Source organism: Elgaria multicarinata, chromosome 12 (assembly GCF_023053635.1).
Source record: "Elgaria multicarinata webbii isolate HBS135686 ecotype San Diego chromosome 12, rElgMul1.1.pri, whole genome shotgun sequence".
Lineage (NCBI taxonomy): Eukaryota > Metazoa > Chordata > Lepidosauria > Squamata > Anguidae > Elgaria > Elgaria multicarinata.
Window position 1 is genome coordinate 7324642 of NC_086182.1, and position 18447 is coordinate 7343088.

Sequence of the window (18447 nt, forward strand, 5' to 3'; positions counted from 1 at the left end):
GTTTTAACAACCTAAAATAATTTGGTGTCGTTGACAAACTTGGCCACTTCACTGCTCACTCCTAATTCCAGATCATTGATGAACAAGTTGAAAAGAATTGGTCCCAATCCCAATCCCTATGGGACCCCACTATTTACTTCCCTCCATCGGGAGAATTGACCATTTATTCCTACTCTCTGCTTTCTGTCCTTTTAGCTTCATCACACCAGGGTTATACTGTGCAATCACTGCGAATTGCGTGCAAAGGACTCTGAAGTTTTCCAGTTTATAATCTGCTTTGACCGTGAAGTACTCCCATGCATCCTACTTTAATTGTGCTTCATATATAAAAGAATCGTCCTATTTTGCTACCTCTTTAGGAGCGAATCTTTTATTGTTCTCCGAACGGCCACTGGGGGCGCAGGATGATTTGAAATGTTTAAAGTACAAATTAAACAAAAGCTTACATCTGCGTAAGTTTTAAAGCTAAAGACACCAAAATAGGCACAGTAACAGATATTAAGGAGGGCTTTAAGCATACCAAATTTGAATCAGATTGGGTCATCTGTTGATTTATTATTATTATTTTACATTTCTCCTTTCCTGGTATGCAAAGGATCTTAAGAGTGCTGCTGCCCGGGGTGAGATTTAGCTAACAACAACAATGACAGATTTACACTATGGGGATAATTTGAGGGAAATGGGTGCGTGGGATGAAGACCTTAAAATACTGGGAGAATAAAAGGGTCTTCACCTGGCATCTAAAAGAATATAGTGAAGGTGCCAGGCGAACCTCCTTAGGGAGCTCATTCCACAGCCGGGGTCCCACAGCAGAGAAGGCCCGACTCCTGGTATCCATCTGCCTCACTTCCGTTGGCAGGGGCACACGGAAAAGGACCCCTGAGGATGACATTAGGGTCCGGACAGGTACGTACATATGGGAGGAGGCATTCCTTCAGATAGCCTGGCCCCAAGCCATTTAGGGCTTTAAATGTTCATACCAGCACTTTGAATCAGGCCCGGACCTGGACTGGCAGCCAGTGAAGCTGGAAAAGGACTGGCGTGATGTGGTCTTGTCGGCCAGTCTCTGTTAGGAACCATGCTGCCCTGTTTTGTACCAGTTGAAGTTTCCGGACTGTTTTCAAAGACTACCCCACGTATAACACGTTGCAGTAATCCTAATGAGAGGTTATGAGAGCATGGATCACTGTAGCTAGGCTATCTCCGTCAAGATAAGGGTGCAGTTGGTATATCAGCCTAAGTAGATAAAAGGTGCTCTTTGCCACTGAGTTCACTTGTGCCTCAAGTGACAGCTCTGGATCCAAGAGCACCCCCAAACAATGAAGCCGATCCTTTAGGGAGAGTGCAACCCCCTTCAGAACAGGGTGAACATCACCTAGCAAGACAGGCGAACCACCCGCTAACAGTACCTCCGTCTTGACTGGATGGAGTCTCAGGCCGTAGCTAGACCTAAGGTTTATACCAGGATCATCCCGGGTTCGCCCCTGCCTGAGCACTGGATCCCCTGTGTGTCACCTAGATGAACAGGTCTGACCCCTGGACGATCCAGGGATAAACCTTCAGTCTAGCTATGGCCTATGGCTTGCCGCTAACCTAGATGTAAAGGAGGAAGCAGAATCACAATGAGAGCAAGGAAGAACCAAACACTCTTATCCGCTTTCAACTGTCTCAAAGCACACCGAAGAGCCAACAATACAAACTCCAAAAGTGGGATGGGATCCCTGAGTGCGTTCAAGCTCAAGCTTTGCTTGTTGACTAGAATTTCTCTTTTTGAAACGCAAAAGGTAGGTTTCTCAGCATCGATTTCGGGGCGCCCCAAATCGCAGTCAGGGCGTCCCAAACGTTAAGTGTGGATCCGCCCCGAAAGGACCTCCAGATCCTCCTGTTTTGAGGGCTGAGTGATATGCAGAGATATCCCAGGATAGTCCCTGCCACCCAAGATTAAACCCCCACCCCCGTGTGTCTGGGCATGCTGGGCTGCAGTCCCCCATTTTTATTTTCTAAGAATGCCTGTGGGGTCCACATCGGATTCTTGGGCAAGATGATGCTGGAAGGCTATCTTATTTTGCAGCATGCCAGTCTCCTAGTTTAAAAAAAAAACACCACCTTTCTAAATTAACATCTTTTTTAAAATATATATATCAGGAAGTGTAGGGAGATTGGCAGGCACCATGTCGTAGACCCCAGTATTAGTGCCTAACCTACATTTCTCCAAGTTATTCTCCTCTTGTGCTGGTCTCACCCAACTCCCATTAAGAGAATGCACACCATCATGTTGGAAGTGGCTTCCTGGCCTCGTCTGTCAGGGGTGCAGATATTGCAGAAAGAATTTAAACACTGCCTTTAAGAGTACAGTTTTCTACCTCCCTCCCTCTCTCTCTCTCTCTCTCTCTCTCTTTCTCACTACTTATGTTAGTCACATTTTTTTGACTGGAGATGTCCATTGCAAAGTTCAGAAAAGTGTGAATTTCAAAGGATAATGGATTTTCAGTTTGGTTTGTGTATTCCTTTAAAAGTGCAATATTAGGCAAAGTCTCCTAAACACTGCCTTTAAGGGTACAGTTTTCTCCCTCCCTCTCTCTCTCTCTCTCTCTGTCTCTGTCTCTCTCTCTCTCTTTCTCTCTCTAGGTTTGGTTTAAGAACCGGAGAGCCAAGTGGCGGAAGAAGGCGCGCCACCAGCAGATGGAGCTCTGCAAAGGCCCTTCGGCTCGCAGCTCAGCGGTTTGCCTGGGAGCCCTTCTGAGGACCTCTACCCAAGCTATGCCTACAGCTCCTGGGCCCCCAAGGGACTGCATGCCACCCCCATGCATGGCAAAGGGTTCCAGCTCTTCAACTCCATGAACCTCGATTCCTTTCCACCCCAGGGTGTGTTTCCTGGAGCTGCAGGAGCCTCCGTGCCTGGCGTCCCCTCTCTGGAGTCCTTCAACAGCCTGGCAAGCCCTCCTGGGCCTGCTGTCTCAAACGTATGGCACTGGTGCTTCTTCCCCGTACATGTACAGGGACCCCTGCAGCGCAAGCCTGGCTGGGTTGAGGCTCAGAGCGAAACAGCCCCAGCTGCCGCCCCTCAACTGTGGCTCTCCTCCAAAGCCAGCCGTCACCCCAGCTCCAGCCAGTATAATTTGGACAGGCCAGTGTGACGTTGTGGCCCAAAAGGAGGGCCACTGTTGTGCCCTCTTCAGACTCTTACCATGAGCTTCCCTCTGTAAGTTCAGGGGAGGAGGGAGGGTGGGTGGGATCCACCAGTTCTGGAAAGAAGGGCTTCTCTTTCCATGCAGATTTTTCAGAAGTGCTCAGTTTTCTCCAACTGACTAAAGCATCAAAATGAGTGAGAATCAGTATTTTTAGCTTTTTAACGTTTTTTGTTTTTTTAATTTGTTTTTTAATGTGATAGCAATTTTGGGAAGGTGCAAACTTTTTCTCCAAAATGTGCTCCCAACTGCACTGGGGGTTGCGAACGGGGCAGTCCTTGATCTGGGATGCCTGGGATTCGGGGGCCTCGTGCTTTTCTTGTGAGGAGGACTGTTCCAGTAGGGGCAAGACGTCTCTCGATTTGCAAACGGTGGCCGAAGTAAAAATTACATTATCAAAATACGATATCTGGGGAGAAAAAAAGCAATTTGTCACCAATCATATCAATATAATACAATAAGAAAGAAGCAACCATTCAATAAACATAGATTAGATTCAGTATTACTGGGAAATAGCCAGTACAGAGCAAAGTGAAAATCAACAGACCAAAAAGTAAACAACAATAAAGGCAATCCACACGACTTATGTTGGTCACATTTTTTTGACTGGAGATGTCCATTGCAAAGTTCAGAAAAGTGCGAATTTCAAAGGATAATGGATTTTCGGTTCGGTTCGTGCATTCGTTTAAAAGTGCAATATTAGGCAAAGTCACATTAAATGAGAACTGGACTAATTTCTCCGCCATCCCTACAAGTAAGTTCACCCTCCGAGAGCGACCTACCATGGTTGTCCACAGAAATTTTTCAGGTGGTGACTTGGGGAAGCTGGTGAGTGATTATAATTCATACACATCAGACTCGCTTCTCCTCATGTGTCTGCACATGTTTTGTTGCTTAGAATCATATACCATGATCCTACACTCTGTGTAGGACAGTAATTCCTACACAGAGTGTTGGGAAATCCTCGGAATTTGTCAGCATGTAGATGTATACTATATTCTAGGTAATTTGTACACATCAATGTGAGAGTTGGAGTGCCTGGTTTTAAAGGGCAAGCTAGATATAGTGGGTTTATTGGAAACCTGATGGAATAAGAACATAAGAAGAGCCGTGTTGGATCAGATCAAGGGTCCATCTAGTCCAGCACTCTGTCCACACAGTGGCCAACCAGCTGTTGACCAGGGACCAACAAAGCAGGACATGGTGCAGCAGCACCCTCCCGCCCATGTTCCCCAGCAACTGGTCCACACAGGCTTCCTGCCTCGAATACTGGAAGTTGCACATAGCCATCACAACTAGCCTTCTCCTCCAGGAATTTATCCCACCCCATTTAGACCCATCACCACATCTTGTGGTGGCGAATTCCATAGTTTCAATATGCACTGTGTGAAGAAGTACGTCCTTTTATCTGTCCTGAATCTCCTACTAATCATGGGATGATCCCGGGTCCTAGTATTATGGGAGAGGGAGAAAAGTGTCTCCATGTCCACTTTCTCTGCACCATGCATAATTTTGTACACTTCTATCATGTCTCCCCCTTCCATTCTTTTTTCCAAGCTAAACAATCCCAGCTGCTTTAATCTTCCCTTGTAGGGGAATTGCTCCAGCCCCTTCATCGTTTTAGTTACCATTTCCTGCACTTTTTCCAGGTCTACAATATATATATATATATATATATATATATATATATATATATAGGTGTACAAAATCATGCATGGTTCTATGCATGTCTACTCAGAAATAAGCCCCAGTGCAACAGCTTCCTAGGATGCAACGGGGACACGCTACGAATGAGTCTTCTATGGCAGGAACCAAAGAGCCCGTTCCTAGTGTGCTTTTCCTTTCTGTTTTTTTTCCTGGAGGCGTAGGGACCACACATTATTTGTGTCCCCACTTTAAGGCTTTCCACTTCATAGGAAGGGGTGTGGTCTGAGAAGAAGACTCTGGACTAAGGCATAAAAGGCTTCCGTCGATTCACAGATTATGATGAACCAAATTGCTCACTGGGAGCTGTCCTAGGTGCTGCAACATCCAGCTGACCTTGCTGTCCACTGGTGGGCTCCTGCTTCAGACTAGAAAAGGGTGTTGTGAAAAAGAGGTGCTGAAAAAGTTGCAGACACCAACTCCGAGGAGGGATTGCACTAAAAAGTGGTTACTTCAAATTACAGATTTCATCTTTAAGATTCTTTATTTATTACATTTCTGTACTGCCTAGTAGCCAAAGCTCTCTGGGTGTTTTACAAAAGATTAAAAATGTAACAATGCAATGTAAAATATAAAATAAAAACATTTACATACAAAAACAATTTAAAACAATCAACCCTAAAAACCACAAGATGGGTTAAAAACCCCGTGGTACTCACAAGAAATGTATGAACCAAAGCGGACATCTCTGCAATCGTCATTTCATCACTATCCATCCAAGATATTACTGCAGGGGTGCTCAACCTACAGCCCCCTCTTTTCCCTGCAGATCAGCTGATCAGTGAGGCTTTGGGGGAAAGACTGCCACTATTAGCAATACTGAGACAGTAATCCAGATTGGTGGGGGAGGAAGCTTTCTTCACCACTAAGCAGGGAAACTTCATTCTTATCTCTGATCAGAGAATGAAGATAAAAGTGTTTTAAAAGCATTTAAAAAACAGGGGAAGGCTGAACAAGACCATTTATTTATTTATCACTAGGATCTCAGGGCGGTGTACAAATACAATTATACAACAATATAAAACAGTAAATATACACAGCGAAAAACACATTAAACCATTAATCAAGCTGAAAGCAGTATAGAATATAAAAGCAGTAAAACCAATTAAAACAATGTGCAAGCTTGGTGAATTTAGCCATCAAGGCTTTGTTAAAAAGCCATGACTTTACTTGGTGCCGGAATAAAGTCAGCGTCGGTGCCAGTTGGGCCTCCAGGGGGAGGGCATTCCATAGCCGGGGCGCCACAACAGAGAAAGCCCTCTCCCATGTCCCACCATAGCATATGTCTTGTGTTGGTGGGACGTGGAGGAGGGTTCCTCCAACAGATCTCAAGTCTCGGGCAGGCATACATGCACACACACACACACACACACACACACACACACACACACACCCTTGTTTGCAAGTACTTTCTCCCTTGCTGCCATTTCTGCCTAGGATTCCCTACTAGAACACCTGCTCCAAGCCACCACTTTCATGGAAACATAATGTTGGAAGGAATCTCGGAAGTCACTCAGTCCAGCCCCTTGCTCAGTGAAGGATCTGCTAGTCTTCCATTCAAACAAAAGCCAAAAGGGACTTCAAGTGATTATGTTTGAAAACATCTCAGCATCCCAGATTAGGCCTTTCTCTCTAGAGGTCAGGATGGAGAACATTGATTGTGAAGATGTGTTTCCTACCAGGTAGGGTGAACCACTAACTCTTCCCTGTCTAGCTCAGTTCTTGGTGGCAGCCCTTGGTCTGCTCTTCCAGCTTCCACCATGACATCATCTTTCATCATCATATTCCACTTTGAATATTCTCCTTGCCCCCACCTCACAATCCCCAGGGTTACCATAGGGACGGACATAAACAATTTTGCATCATCGCAATCCTATTCCTTACTGGACATTTGATCAGTTAGGAGCGTTGGAGTTAGTCTCTTCAGAGATTGGCAAATATTTTTGACAGTCGCCTTATCTGGAAATTTGCTTTCGTGATGGCAGGTAGGAAATTGTGCCCTCTTGGCATTTAGAAGGATCCTTCTCTTTTCCAGGGGGCTGATGGAGAGACAACAGCTGTGAGATTACGGATCCATAGTTCATGGGGGATAAAGTTTTGGGGCAGGTTAGAGAAGGTAAAATGTGAGAGCAGCGATAAGAGAAAGTGGAACAAGGAAGAAGCAACTCCACAGCTATAGTCTTGGGCACAATCCAGCAAAATCAGCCATGACCCCCCAGTCCCAGCAATGCCAAGGGGCTTCAGTTAGCCATGCCTAAGGGTAGCACCGGACTTTCAGTGGGAATTAGTCTTGACTAACATTTGCTGTGCCCTCAATGACTTCATTTCATTCTGACGCATTGGTTTACTTATTTCTGTACTACAATAAAGGTACAAAGCACTTTATTGAATAAGCAAACTAGACAGATCCCTGCCCCAAGGAGTTGCAATGTAAATTTTGCCAGTGGGAGCAATGACACAGGAAGATGAGGAAATGCACACAGACTATGGCAGGTCCTACTTCGTTTTGGTCAAGGAGGTGCGTTTTAAAGCTGACCGAAGTGGTGCCAATTCTGTAGAAAACGTTAACGCAATCTGCCCTCTCCTCATGTGGTCCCAGGCTTTCCAACTAGCATTAAGGGATAATTAAAAACAAACAAACAAACATCTCCCACAGGGCTGTGGAACAGGGCAGGAGACTTTGGGGCAGTTCAGAGTGGTAGAGTCAAGAATGTACATGTGAATAAAGTCATCCATGAATGGATTCCTGAAAAGGCTTTAAAAGACAACCCCTCCGGCTGGGGTTTCCCATGTCTGTAACTGCACGCCACATGGTAGCTTTCGAGAACGTGTCCAAGGGAGCTGGGAGCTCTTCCATTTTAATTATTCCAGAGCAAAAACTTCTGGAAAGACAAAGAATGTTGGGAGAAAAGTAATCTTTAAATAAATAGTGCTCTGTAACAAGAATCGTTCATAGTTTTAATAGGTGAATTTAAAAAGAGAGGTTTATTTAGCTGGTGCCCACGTCTGCACGAAATATTCAGATTAATCCATTCACATTTGGGAGATGCCTTCAGTGTACACAAATGCATATTTCTCATGCTTGTTGTGGTTTGACTTACTCTTGGGCTCCGCTAACGGACTCCCCGCCCGGCACTTTCCGTTCAGGCCAACTGCCCATCCCTTTGGACTCCTTTCACATCATAACATTCTGTGGCTTGGTAGAATCTTGGGGTTACCGTGGGGACAGCAGTAATCCAGTCCATAAGGTCCCAGTTCCATGGGTCCCTTTTTACTGGAAGCTGGCTTGAGTCAACTCCTCAGAACAGGTTGCTCTGAGGACTTGTCAAAATATTTTTGCCTTGATAATACTGGCAAAGTTGCTTAAAGAGATCAGAACTATCAATTTCATCATCATCATCGTCGTCGTCGTCATTGTTATCATCATCATTAAGAAATCTTTCTCAAAAAGGACTGAATCCAATTTACAAGTTTAAAACACAACATTTAAAGCAATTAACCATTCAAATAGCACTGCCCCATAAAAAACTAAAACATTAATGACCACCATAAACAGTTCAATTGACTTATGAAACAGCCCATCCTATTGCCAGCACATGCATATTAAGACAGCAAAGTCTTAATATGGTGCTGGCAAGAGTATAATGTTGGTACGAGGTGGACCTTGCTGAGAACGTTCCACTATTGGGACAACCACCAAAAAGGCTTTTTTCCTTGTTGCCATCTCTTGGACTTCCCTTGGAGAAGGTATTCAGAGGGTAAGTGTCTTGAGCATCAACCCCTCACAAAAACACAAAAACCCTTTCTGGGAGCCTTGTGAGGAGCACTGAAATGATGTCTGTGAACACTCAAGACCAGCTAAATCTATTCAATTGCCCTAAGGGCTGACAGTTGCTCAGGCTGATCAAGAGGTACAATTGTTAATTCCCCTGCCCATTTCATTTGTGTTATAGATCAAGCCCCAAATCCACAGCCACAGGAAGGCTCAAACCGTCAACCTCAGAGCATCCCAGTGGTGACTGCCAGCTCTACAGTGGGAGGAGGTCCTCACAACATCTATGGAACATCCATGCCATGTCTGAGCTCCGCCTGGCTGCAGCCTTCAATCTCAGCTCTGCCCATCCGGCTGAACCCAGGGAGTGCCAGCACCTACAGCTCCCTGCCTCCACAAACATCTCACCTGCAGGGAGTTTTGAGGAATCAGAATCAGCTGCAGATTCCCAGCTCAGCAGTTCTTTACCCTCCTGCCCATGGGTGGGGAGCCACTGGCCACCTCCCTGGGCCGTTCTATGGGCCACCAACATCTCAGTACAGAGGCCTTCCCAGTGCCAGCCCCGTGGAGCAGCTGTATGCCCCCTCCCACCTCCATCCTGGGGCCAGTCTTCAGCTAGTGCAGATACAGCCTCCCAGGCAAGGACATGTCCAGCCAGCCTCTTTCCAGCCTCTGTACAACCATGTGACCTTGGCCTCCATACCTTTTAGAGAGAGGAATCCCGTCGTTCAGGCGGACAGAGCTGTCCCTGCATCACCAGCCCCAAACAACAAAGTGGTTTTGGTTCTCAAAGAGGTGGAGCCACGAACCGTTGTGACACCTGCTCCAGACAGTGGGTGTTACGCAGCACCATCAAAACCCAGCAATGCCAGAGCAACAGAAGCAGGCGCCACAGGTATGGATGATCTTTGCAAAGAGTGCATTCACCTTCTGAAGGGTATCTCCTGTTGCTTACGTGCTTCTCCTAGCCATATAGTTACCAAGGTTTTTCAGAGGGATTTGTCCACACTCTCCTGTTCTTTTCTGGACGTTTTGGGTACATATTGATCTCTGGGGTGATAATCCAAACTAGGCCTAGCCAATGTGCCCAGGGACTGGCACATGTACTATAAGATTCACCTCTGGAGCTTGTGCAATGTGACTGCCTTCTCTGGCAGATGGCATCTGTTGTCTTCTGGACAGTATTGAATGAGTTTCATATTTCATATAACTTTATTGCATATTAGCCACTGGGCCATTCGCAAACAGATAACACAATAACATACCCACCGCGAACTTGCCACAAGCCAGCGGAAGTGCTACAAATAAGAGTAACTAGGATAACAATCGTCCAGGTTATATTTACAATGTTAACCAACATATAGTATTGGATATTAAAATTAATCGTTTGAGACAATCAGTAGTTCCCGGGCCTCCATCGCCCGGTGTACAAATTTTGCAGTCCTAAAAGATATATAATAGTCTGTACCAGCCAAAAGAGTAAGGACTACCCCTTTAGAAGTCATGAAATTAAACCTGGGAATTAAAGGCTCAAGGTATTGTTTCCTCAGCTCCGCATACCTTGGGCACTCAGCTAGGAAATGAATTATATCCTTGGCTTTAGGGCAACCTGCTGGGCAATCTACATTGGTGCTAGGGTGCTTTTTAAAGCGTGCCTTCACCTCCATCAGCAGGAGGGAATTTAGCCTGCACCGAGTAAATAGCCATCTCAGCTCTTGTGGCATTCCAGAAGTTAAATATAGGGGAGCCTTTCCCGGAGCAGTAATGATACTCTTATAGAGCCCATTTGAGCGGCTCACTTCGACCGCTGCCACAGATGACTGAATATCACAGTCATACAGCCTTCTGGCAATCTCATCCTTGGCCCCGTCAAACCCCCTCGTAAGGAGGAATGCTTGCGAGAAACCCAATTTGGAGATGGAGTGTCTCATCCTGTCTGCCCATGAATCCTTCCCCATATCGTCATATGTGGACAGCACCAATGGAGGGGCCAGGTGAAACACTATCTTTAACCAGAAGGATATAGCTGCTTTTAGCATCAATGTATGGATTGAGAGACATGCAGTTTCCAATATCCTTAGATGTAGATCTAGGAACTCCAAGGGTCCTGGATAGAAATTTGTGCTGTACTACTGCTAATGGTGTGATATCTCCATGGGCCCAAATGGGAGCTCCATACAGAATCTGAGGGAGTAGTTTGCTTTTAAGCAGTTGTAACAGTGGTGCTATCCACTGACCTCCTGCTCCAGCTGTGAAGTGAAAAATGGCATTAGCTGTTACATTGGCCGCTGAGGCTGCTGCACCCAAATGCTCAGACCAGGATCCGGAGCTTTGAAAAGTTACACCTAAGTATTTATATTTATTCACCTGATCAAGAGGGTGACTGTCTAACTGCCAATGATATACTTTCCTCCTTTTCCCCAAAACTAAAATTTTGGTTTTATCATGATTAACCTGAAGGGCTTCCTTCTTGCAATATACGCTTAGCGCTCTCAACATCCTGCGCATCCCCACTTGCGTATGTGATAGGAGAACAGCGTCGTCTGCATACAATAGCACCGAAATGTTCCTATCCTTTAGGCGGGGTGGGAAGAAGTTATGACTAGTTAGGGTAGGGACAATATTATTTAAATAGAGATTGAATAAAAGGGGAGCTAGCAGGCATCCCTGGCGAACTCCTTTATTGGTAGGGATGGGGTCTGATAGGTCACCATCCGCGGAGGATCTCACGCATAAGCTAGAGTTTTGGTGCAGCCCCTGTATTCTCCTGAGTAGCCTCTGGTCAATGTTTAAGAGTGAGAGCCTCTGCCAAAGGCGGGGACGGTGTATAGAGTCAAAAGCCGCTTTAAAATCTACAAATGCTGCGAAAAGTGAGTGATAAGGAGGGGCTGTGTATTTCCCAACTAGATGTTTTAGTAAGAAGCAGTGGTCTATTGTAGATCTGCCACTTTGAAAACCTGCTTGTTCTTCGGCCAGGAGGTTTTCATCGGCCACCCACAATTCCAATTTATCAAGAAGATGTCTTGCGTATAGTTTGCTGGAAATATCCAGCAGGCTAATGGGGCGATAATTTTTAGGCTCTGACTTGCTCCCTTTTTTATAAATGGGCACCACTATTGCCACTGACCAATCTTTGGGAAATTTGCTAGAACTGTCAATTGTAGTAAATAGGGCTGCCAACACTGGTATCCACCAGTGAGGGTAGTCCAACAGGAAGTCTGGTGGGATACTGTTCCTCCCCGGGGCCTTACCCCTCTTTAGCTTTCTTATCAGGGCGGCTAGTTCTTCACAGGTGACGGGGGCCCAGCTATTCGACAGCAGATCTTCCTCCTGCAGAGGGGGTAAGCAGGCAGATTCATCATAAAGGAGCGATCGGAAGTGGAGTTCCCATTCCTGAGTGGTAATAGTGGGGGTCTCAGAATGTCTTATAGTTGAGATAAGGTGCCAGAATCTGGAGCTGTCGTTGCTCTCAAGTGCTGAAGACAGTTCTGCCCATTTCGTACTAATATATTCCCGCTTCTTATCTCTGACTAGCATTTTGTAGTTCTTACGCAGTGCCAGGTAGGAAGGGGGTAGCGGGACTATATCCATATCTCTTAGAAGTTTATGTTGTTTGTTAATTTCCCTTTTGAGTGGTCTGCAGGCCCCGTCAAACCATGGGTTACCCGCCTTTAGCCTCTGTTTTTTTGGGTAGACTTTCCGTAGTAGCAGTGGCTCAGTTGCCGCTGTGATCTGGGCGTAGGAATCTATTACTATCTCTGGGTCATTAGAACTGAGCAGCGTGTTTCTCAGGACCTGAAGATTCGCAGAGCACCATAGGTCTTCCAAGGCTCTTAAGTCCACGTTTGCCCATCTTCGACGGCATATTACATAGCTGCCTGAACTTCGGATTGCAGTTTTATTTCCATTGTTTTCCAAAGCTTTTTTTACGTATCCCAACTGTACGATCAAAGGCTGATGGTCATTACGTGGGTAGGTGTCAACCTTAAAGGACATTATCTCTCCTAATGCTGCTGGCGAGGCTGCAACGTAGTCAATAACACTGGCGCCTAGGTGGTTAATGAACGTGAACTCGCCTTTCCTGTCCTCGGGGCAGGAGCCATTAAGGACTATAAGTCCAGTTTGAAGAATCGTTTGAACAAACCTCTTCCCTTGTATATTTATTGTTGAGTCCTTAGAATGTCTATCCTCTGTAAATGGAAGGTCATCCGGTATAAAGGAGAATAGTTGTTTTATTGCGGACCAGTCCGTACCTATCCGAGCATTGAAGTCACCTGCTAAAATCAGAAGAGCTTCAGGAAACTGAATTTGCAAGGACAGTAAATACTCAGGGAGATTCTCCCAAGTGTCCTCGCTATAGTGGGCCGATTTCCAGGGGGGGGATATAAACATTTACCAGAATATATGATGTAGAGTTAATTTTTAAAAAATATGGCCAATGCCAGAGATTGTAACTTACTAATAAGGTAACTTTCACAGTTCAGAACTGATGAAATACAACAGGCTAGACACTCCCATGGTCGCCCTGTGACTTTACCAGGAGTTGCAGGAATTGCATAAGTTTTATAATTTCTCAGGCAAATATCCCCAACACACCAAGTCTCTTGTAGGAGTATTATATCAAAGGATCTGAGGTAGCTGCTGAAGGTGGGATCGGTTTTTTTGTTGGCCCATCCTGAGATATTCCATGAGACACAATTTATTGGGGTTCGGCCAACTTTATTTTGTCAGGAGGGGTAATCAGGTGTTATCCGCTCTATCAAGGGGTCCATTTGTACAGAGCCATTTGAAGAAAGGTGAGCTTTTTGTGGTGGATTTGCCTTATGTTGGAATTCTGACACTGGGATCGCTGGAATGTTGATTTTGGCTACCACTATTTTCTGATGACTTTGTGGTATCTGTTGGACATTTTTATCGTTAGGAAAGGTCTTGGTAGTGCCTAAAGAGGTTATGGGATCCAGAATATCATTACCTTTGAGTGAGAGGCTGTAAGGGGCAAGAGGCTTGGGCACTGCTCCCGATGAAGCCTGCTCAGCACCTCATATGTTGGTGGATGGATAATCCAACACCTGAGACGTTCAGTCAATGAGCATCTCTGAGTTAGATCGGTCTGAAACTTTGCGATGACTAGTTTGAATTGTGGATGGTTGTATGGAAAGTTTCCTTCTGAGCACCTGCCTGATCAGTGGCGTTTGTAGAGTGGTTTTAAAGACTCTTCTTACCCGGACACCAAATTTGGCCAGCCGGTCGTTTGCTGAAAGAATTTCTCTCGCCAGTGCTGAAGAGCTAAAGGTTGCTATGCATCTCCCAAGATGAAAATTACCTGGGAGTGTAATTAGGGCACAGATACTCCTTGGATGAATTTTCATATTTAGCAGTACGTTTAAATTATTTGCCACCCTGATTTTCCCTTGCCAGCTTGGAGGCACACCATTTGGGAACGGAGAGATCTCAAAGGCCACCTGGTTTGGCACTAGCATTAAATTCCCCCTAGGTTTCAGATTTTTTTGATTCTGTTGATTCTCTGCCTTCTGCTGGGCTCAAATTGTTTTGGATCTGAGGAAACAATCTGGTCGGAGGGGCCCTAGGCTGGTGGGCCTGTGCTTTTTTGCTCCTTTGATTTGTTTCTTGAGTTAGATTTACATCTTGCTCTGTTCTGGACCGCAGATCCTTAAGAAGCTGGAGTATCTCATCAAGTTGTTTTACGCCTTTAACGATGGGGGATAATTTATCATCTATATCTCTTAGAGTCCCGAAAATATTAGTAAGAGTTTTGGCAATTAAAAAGCTCTGGTCCACCATTTCGTCAATAATTGATTCCTTTACATTCCTAGGGTGTGAACCAGACGCTACTTGCTCTTCCTCATTAATTCCCAACTCACAATCCTCTTTTTCTCTCCCTTGATGCTCATCATTTTCTTCCGTTGAGGTGGCCAAGAATGCAAACTGATTTGTAGTTAAAATTGGGAATGAGGGGGAGCTAGGATTGTCGGGCAAGAAGTTGTCAATTTTTAATTGCTTTGAGAGAGGGAATGTTGGGGACTCAGGTTGGTCTCTCCTCCTCTTATTCTTGCTTCTCATTTCTAACAGAGTTAGCAGAATCGTTTAACATACAGAGATTGTAAACCTTTGAAAACCTTTACCGGAGAAGAGAACTAGACATAAAATTTAAATACAAACACAAACTAGTAGATTAGCAGCTGTGGTTTCTCAAGACGCCGGTGTTCTATCGGTGGACGTTTGCAATGAGTCAGCTAAATTTGACCTTGAGACGGCCAGCATTCCGCTACAAAGCATATGTGATAGCCGAAGATAAATATAATATGCGATTTAAAAGCTTGAAGGTTGATAAAACAAGGTTGATTTAAAAGCTAGAAGGTTGATAAAACAATTAAAACAGTTAAAATTAGTTACGATAAACAGCAGAAGGAGTCAGATAACCAGCAAGTACGTCCTCGGCCGCAAGGTGGACCTTGCTGAGAACGTTCCACTATTGGGACAACCACCAAAAAGGCTTTTTTCCTTGTTGCCATCTCTTGGACTTCCCTTGGAGAAGGTATTCAGAGGGTAAGTGTCTTGAGCATCAACCCCTCACAAAAACACAAAAACCCTTTATGGGAGCCTTGTGAGGAGCACTGAAATGATGTCTGTGAACACTCAAGACCAGCTAAATCTATTCAATTGCCCTAAGGGCTGACAGTTGCTCAGGCTGATCAAGAGGTACAATTGTTAATTCCCCTGCCCATTTCATTTGTGTTATAGATCAAGCCCCAAATCCACAGCCACAGGAAGGCTCAAACCGTCAACCTCAGAGCATCCCAGTGGTGACTGCCAGCTCTACAGTGGGAGGAGGTCCTCACAACATCTATGGAACATCCATGCCATGTCTGAGCTCCGCCTGGCTGCAGCCTTCAATCTCAGCTCTGCCCGTCCGGCTGAACCCAGGGAGTGCCAGCACCTACAGCTCCCTGCCTCCACAAACATCTCACCTGCAGGGAGTTTTGAGGAATCAGAATCAGCTGCAGATTCCCAGCTCAGCAGTTCTTTACCCTCCTGCCCATGGGTGGGGAGCCACTGGCCACCTCCCTGGGCCGTTCTATGGGCCACCAACATCTCAGTACAGAGGCCTTCCCGGTGCCAGCCCCGTGGAGCAGCTGTATGCCCCCTCCCACCTCCATCCTGGGGCCAGTCTTCAGCTAGTGCAGATACAGCCTCCCAGGCAAGGACATGTCCAGCCAGCCTCTTTCCAGCCTCTGTACAACCATGTGACCTTGGCCTCCATACCTTTTAGAGAGAGGAATCCCGTCGTTCAGGCGGACAGAGCTGTCCCTGCATCACCAGCCCCAAATAACAAAGTGGTTTTGGTTCTCAAAGAGGTGGAGCCACGAACCGTTGTGACACCTGCTCCAGACAGTGGGTGTTACGCAGCACCATCAAAACCCAGCAATGCCAGAGCAACAGAAGCAGGCGCCACAGGTATGGATGATCTTTGCAAGGAGTGCATTCACCTTCTGAAGGGTATCTCCTGTTGCTTACGTGCTTCTCCTAGCCATATAGTTACCAAGGTTTTTCAGAGGGATTTGTCCACACTCTCCTGTTCTTTTCTGGACGTTTTGGGTACATATTGATCTCTGGGGTGATAATCCAAACTAGGCCTAGCCAATGTGCCCAGGGACTGGCACATGTACTATAAGATTCACCTCTGGAGCTTGTGCAATGTGACTGCCTTCTCTGGCAGATGGCATCTGTTGTCTTCTGGACAGCATTGAATGAGTTTCTGAGTGGCAGAATGCTTGAAAACTGGTATTCTATGGGAATTTCATTCTCTTGTTCCAGGGTTTGAAGCTTCACAAGGAAACGAGGGGACAGCATCAGAAATCATCCACTTGACCGGTGTTCCGACATCTCAGGCGCCCCAGGAACCAGTTCTATTAAATCAAGCCCGAGTTCAGAACACTGCGCTGAATGGTGAGCGTTGAAAATTCAGATGACGAGTCTCTACCCCAGTGTGGTTTGCTGGTTGTATGCCTCTTCAGGGCACAGACTCACCTAACTTTTCCTAATGTCAGTTTCCTTTGGGCCTCGAGGAATGCAGCTCACTGAGGATCTCTATTAGGGGATGGAAAATGCGCAGATAATTGACAGGGACCTGCTGGACCCAACTAATTTGCAGGATTTCCCCTGCTTTATTTCCTTTCCCAATATTGTGTGTTTCTTTATTTAATGTTGAGATTTTAAAATTGCCCCCCACCAGAAAGAGAAACACGAAAGGCATCAATAGGGTAAACTGGCAACAGCTTTATTAACATGACATAGTCGGCAACTAGAGGAAACAGCTTAACCAGCAGCTAACAGCTTTCCAGTACAGGCCCCTTTATTTCAGGTGAGAGGTGGCAGAACAATTCTCCTGCTTTCCACCTGATCTGGGCGATTCCCCTCTCTTGAAGCCTCAGGGACACTCCCTCCCTGCCTACACTGGAACTGCCAGCAATACCTAAAGGAAGATGGCCCATCAGCCACATTAAGGACAGCAAGGCTCCCCCACCTCCCCCACAGCATGAAGTAGGTGAAAAGGGAGCTCACTAGATGCCAGTTGCAAGGCTTCCCAAAAAGTCCTGCTGAGCCCCAGAACCAGTGAGTCCTCCCATGGCGCACTGCCTATGGAGGGTTGCGTGAGAAATGGTCTGAGGAGGTTGGAGGCAGATCGTCCCATGTTTCTGAGGGGAGACTCTTCAAGTCCTTGAAAAGTCGTCACACAGAGGAGGGCCAGGATCTCTTCTCGATCATCCCAGAGTACAGGACACAGAATAACGGGCTCAAGTTACAGGAAGCCAAATTGCGGCTGGACAGCAGGAAAAACTTCCTGACTGTTAGAGCAGTACCACAGTGGAACCAGTTACCTAGGGAGGTTGTGGGCTCTCCCACACTAGAGGCCTTCAAGAGGCAGCTGGACAACCCTCTGTCAGGGATGCTTTAAGATGGATTCCTGCATTGAGCAGGGGGTTAGACTCAATGGCCTTATAGGCCCCTTCCAACTCTACTATTCTATGGCTCTCCTGTACAGGGGGTAGGGGAATCCCATCCCACAGAGGACCAGTGAGCAGGTGGAGCACCTCTCTAAATTATGGGAATGTGAGAGTTGCTGACACTTTCTCCCAGCAAAGTAGATTCTTTCTCTTGTAATCATGGGCTTGTTCTCTCTCTTTCAGTGTTGGACACTCATCCTGGCGCACAGAGGGACCTGCAGCCACCTCCCCCCAGGCCAGAAAGTGCAGACTCAATGGATGTGAACCAGCTTCTAGATCTGCTTAATGAGCTTCCTGACATTGAGCAGCTGATGGCAACCATTGAGCCTCTCCTTTCGGACTGCCTGTTCCCATCTCTGGGCCGTAAGGAGGAGGCAGAAGAGAAAACCACAGAGTCCTGCCTCCCAGAGGAAGCTGTGGAGATAGCAGAGTCCCAAAGAGTCAGCAGCCAATCCCAGGATCTCTTGGGATTGGCTTTGGGCACTCTGGATAGCACAATACCTGAAGAGACTCATATCTGTCTGCCAACTGGTCAAGAGCTGCACACAACCAATCTCCGTAGCTCAGATGACAAAGATTCAGGGGTGCCAGGATCCCAGCAGTCATGCCTCCGGGCACATGAAATGAATCCTAGAGTGCCCGCAGCCTACAAGGGCTCAGCTATTGAGTTAAAGGAGGCCAGAATAGTACTTGTCCCACTATTTCAGGAGGAGAAAAAAATGGACAAGTCCATAGGGACACCCATCCCGGGCCCAAT

General features: G+C 46.2%; 1 pseudogene; it reads left to right on the forward strand.

The window, feature by feature from the left end:
- LOC134407603 (pituitary homeobox 3-like) overlaps nt 1-3137 on the forward strand; it is a 37673-nt pseudogene extending 34536 nt beyond the window's left edge.
- The last annotated feature ends 15310 nt before the right edge of the window (nt 3138-18447 follow it).